At 41.9% G+C, this 4,954-nt stretch overlaps 1 pseudogene; it reads right to left on the reverse strand.

Moving 5' to 3' along the window:
• The window catches only part of LOC114513560, a 37,013-nt pseudogene that overhangs the window by 29,117 nt on the left and 2,942 nt on the right, over positions 1-4,954 (reverse strand).

Consider the following 4,954-nt stretch of genomic DNA (forward strand, 5'->3'; position numbering starts at 1 on the left):
ACGTCTTATTTAGAAGTATAAAGGAAAGTTAACAAGAAAAAAAAGTTATAAAAGTTTCAGAAAAACTATATTTGTGAGAGAACTGGTTAATGATTGAAAATTTCTTTTCTGCCTTTGAGTCTTTCAGCACTATATGCGGTTGTGTATTTTGCTCACAAAATATTTTAAAAATAAAAAATATAAATATTTTCCCTAAGAATCAAACACATATGAATGAATTGTGAGTTTCTGAAGCATCTCAGTTGGAACTTTACTGACTTTAGAGTGGATTTTACTCTACTGAAGAGTTGGATCATGGTATTTCTATGGATAATTCTCTTTTCTTTTTGTTTTGAAGAACAGTGGTGCCCACCTGTCCCAGCCGTGAGCTCTCTCTTCCACTTGCTGCCCCACTTGCTGCCCAGCTCCTGGCCATACTCGTCTCCGAACCAGACCAGCAGCTCACAGCCCGGCCTGATGACCCGGCAGGTTCGGTAGAAAATCTGCCCGTGGTATTGAAAGGCCACCAGGTTCTGTTCTTCATCATCCCGGGCACAGTTCACATACCTGGGATTGAGGCAGAGGAAGGGAAAGAAAACCACAGTGATGAGTTCCCAGTGCCTGTTACATCCATGTCCATCTCCTCACTGATTCTTAAGGCCCTCAGGCTCTGGTGTTGCCCACTGCCCCTAATGTTCTCGGGAGAACCTTCTGTTCAGTGTCTGAGCATCTGTCAGCATGTCATGTGAACTCCTGTCTCCACGTCCTATTTGCAGTGCTTATCCTGCCTAATACCATTTTCTAAAACCCAGTTCTAGACTTAACTTCCACCCTGATTGGCCATAATATCCCGTGATCTCTGGCTTCTCCAAACTCTAAATCAACTTGTCTCACACCACAGAACCTGGTGCTTGATCTAGAGCTCTGCTTCTAAATTAGTTCACTAATTATTCAGTACCCAGCCCACATCTGTTTTCTCTTGACAGGCCTTTCTCCAACCCCCCTAAACTTTATTTAGGGTACCATTCACTTGCTTGCTCAAGGTTACCATAGAAAATTGCAAGTCTTTTTGTCTTAGTAAAATAAAACAGAACAATAGTAGTTGATTCACATTCTGTTAACCCTGATAAAAGAGAGCTCCTCTCAGAACAGGAGCCCATGACTGTTCCTCTGCAGGCCCCAGAGCCCAGCTCTAGTCAGAAGGCAGGCCGGGATAGTTTGCTGCCCTCACAGGTTCAGGCCACCCTTGGTTAGTGGTATCTTGACACTGTGCACTTCTTGGAAATTATAGTTAAATGCTTCTAAAAGCAATATTTTTATATCTGTCTGCAAGAAGTCCACCATAAGGACACGGGTTGTGTGATCTGTTTAAGTAATGTATTCCTTCACCTAAATTGGAATGTAGTCAGTGCTTAATTAATGCTCATTTGATAAATTAAAGTGTAATCCAGTGTCCCTGGTGAATGTAGGCTCTTCAAGGTCCTTTCCACTGCCCAAGTTGTGTCTAGCAATGAGCTTTATATTTTGAGGACATATGCTATACTTTTTTTCCTAAATATCCCCTGAAATGAAAGAACACTATATGGAGAAAAAGAGGAAAAAAGAATTAAGGGAGACAACAGAGGGAGGCATGATGAGAGGGAAATTTATATATGGGCTGTGGGGGATGAAAGTCCCCTCTGGCACCCAGAGACCTGCTGACCTCACCTCATCCAGTTGGCCCAGGATCTGTCCTTTCCATCCACATACTGGTAGCAATGTCTCCCTTCGGTGATCTACATCTCAGGAAAGAAGTTAAAGACTTCTTTTATTTATTTTATTTATTTATTTTTATTTTATTTATTTTTTTTGTGGGGAGGTAATAGTCAGAAGAATTATTTTACTCTGTCATCAAAGCTCTTCTAGCCTACATGGGGATTCAACTGCCAGTTGTGACATGATATTTGTCTTACTCACCATCTATACATCTGAGTGTACCTGTTCATCAGAGCAGGAGCCTCACAAGGGCGGAGGCACTCTTTTGTGTCTGCACAGCTTTGCTCTTGCTTACCTTCTGCTCCTTAAATAGGAGCTCTGTGTTCATGTAAAGTCCAGTCAGTATACAGAGCTAACCATATTGTCCCCTCCATATCTAGCACGTAAGAGGAGAGGTCCCTCCAAGCCTCAGAAGGAATGTGGGAAGGCAGAGGACAGTGGAAGAGGTAAAGAGTTCTCACCAGCCAGGAGTATCTGCTCTTGGCTGCCTCGTCATCTTCTGTGATGTGTCCTTCATAAGGGCCAAAGTGCAGACCCACTGGCAAGTCAGCTGCCTCATTCCACACTCCAAGCCCAGCCTCAGGGATGCCTGATGGCCCGATTCTCAATCCAGGGGGCAGGGTGAGGGCTGAGCGGTGGGGATGCCCCTTGTCCACTGCAGTGTCCTTTACAAATGTAGGGGGCCCATGCACAGCACAGCTGTTGATGAAGAAGTTCTGACACTTCTCACAATCTGGAGGTGAGAGCAACAGGGTTTACGGAAGGTATAGCACATGTTTCTGGACACAAAGAGCTTCAGAGGGAGTCCATCACTGACATCACTGAGACTCAATCCTGTACTCCAGGTCACTAGAGGAAGGGAATGATTTGGGGACCAAAGGACTAGATGAAACTATTCTATCATAACATGCTTCTCAGTGAGGGCCACTTACAAAGGTAGTCATCATCCTGGGGCTCGTTGACCTCTTGGTACACACAGCCCTTTCTTTCTTGTAGGCTATTCATCTTCATGTCCATCTCCTTTCTCCTCAGTTCTAAGTTGGAGAAGAACAGAGGAGCAAGGTTGGTGGGGTCTGGAGTGTTAGTTCCCATTTTGTCAGATAACACACAATGTCCTCCCATCAAATTATTACCCGCCCTTTTGCATAGTTTGGTATTTTACTCCATTCACTATTGGTTGAGAAGAGTAAGACTCCACACTAACTACAGATGACTGATTAATTTTAGTTTCTAGATCTTCCTATTACCAGGTTTACTTGCCAACCTGTAATCATTCATAAAATACTTATTGAGTACGCTTTATGTGTTAGGCATTGAGTAAAGGCCTGGGCACACAACACCAATAAAGTGTGTTTGCTATTATACAGATGGATTTATTGGACAAGTTGCATGTGTCAATTGTTTTAAATTTAATTTAATGTTTTCAAAGAATATATGAGCGATGTTTCCCTATCTTCTCTTTACACATTAGCATTCAGGAGCTCAGAGAATTTATAGGATTTGCCCAAAGCTCCATTGCTAACTTCAGTCTCAGGTGAGTCCACCTTAAGTCCAGGCCTACCCAAAGTCTGCCCCACATACCTAGGTCATACTTATCAGCCCTTCCATAGGACTTAGAGGAACTAACATTTCCAAATTATTTTCTCTTACCCAATTTTTGTCTAGTGTGCTTTCCAAAGGCACATGCTTCTCCAGGAGGGGACACTGGTTTCTGGGCATGCTCTGAGTCGCTTGCAGTCATTCAATTTGCTGTTCCTGACAATTCCTTCAAACTATATTCCTTGCTTAATGGCACCCTGGATGTTGCCTTCAATGTAACACATTAAAACATAACATATTTAATTTCTTAAGACTTATGATACATTTTCCATGTATGTCTTTAATACTTTGATCCTTGGAAATACCTAGGGAGTATGGATATCAGAGGGGATAGGGCCAATGTGGGTAATGAGTCCAAGGTTAGAACTTATGCCTAATGGCTTTTTTCTTTCAACTGTCTCTATAATATTGAGAGTGAGGGATATTGGGAAGAGAATAAAGAAATAGTTGGCAGAAACATATCTGTACAATAAATAAAATGGTGATAAAATCTGCAATATTTCTTAGAAAAAATATTTGTACTTAGCCAGTTCCCGCCAATTCTGTTTGAATAAGGCTGTATCAGTAGCTAGTTGTCTTCAGTTTCATGATCTAAACATGCTAATTTTCAATGTTACAGTGAATGTGCAATTAAATAATGCTCACCTAAGTGTTCTCTGAATTGTGTAATACAGTGTGAAGTACGATTACAGTCCTGCTCTCAATTTATCCCTCAGCTCTCTCCATATCTTGAATGTCACATAAATTACCTTCAGTGTTCATCGATCATCTTCTAGTTTAATTTGTAACTGTGAAATCATTCATTCAGCACATATTCAGGGGCCCTCAGGGGCCCTGATCTGGGTCTGTGACCTCTGAGAAGACTCAGGGATGAACCAGCCTCTCATAGAGCTCACAACGCAGAGGTAGGCAGGCTGAACAAATGATTCTAAACAGGATTAGAGCAGCCTCCTTGGAACTCAGAGAAAGAAGCTGTTACTTCACCTTACAAGAAACGGCATTTGAAATCAGTTCCAGACGGATGAGTTTCTGTTGAAGAGTGTATAACCTATATGAAGTCCTTAAGTCATTTTATTATTTGTTGTTTCTCAGTCATCAAACCTTAAGCTACTCAGGGGTGGGAGATACTCTTTGATTAGAGTGGGAGGCTGTGATCCTGGACATTTTACATTCTTCTTCACCTGGGACCATCCACTGTACAAACTGCCTGCACATTGTACGCTTTCCTTAGTCAGAGGGTATAGTGCATCTCTCACTTCAGCATAGCAGAGAAGAACTTCGGTTGAAATCATCAGTCAGATGAATGATGTAATCACATGTGGATAAGACAATGTAAACCTTAGAAAACTATGAAAGTTTATTTTTCTAATTTCTAAAAAAGATTTTGTTTATTTTCTTGAGAGAGGAAGGCAGGAAGAGAGGGAGAGAAACATCGGTGACTTGCCTCTTGCAAATGCCTGAACCAGGAACCTGGCCCAAAACCCAGGCATGTGCCCTGATCAGGAATCAAACTGGCTTTGCTTTTGCTTTGCAGGAAGATATCCAACTGAGTCATGGTGGCCAGGGTAAAACTATGAGGGTTTTAATGAATTTGTAAGTGGTTTAGAGAAACAACTATGGG

The sequence above is a fragment of the Phyllostomus discolor genome, chromosome 2 (assembly GCF_004126475.2).
Source record: "Phyllostomus discolor isolate MPI-MPIP mPhyDis1 chromosome 2, mPhyDis1.pri.v3, whole genome shotgun sequence".
Classification (NCBI taxonomy): Eukaryota; Metazoa; Chordata; class Mammalia; order Chiroptera; family Phyllostomidae; genus Phyllostomus; species Phyllostomus discolor.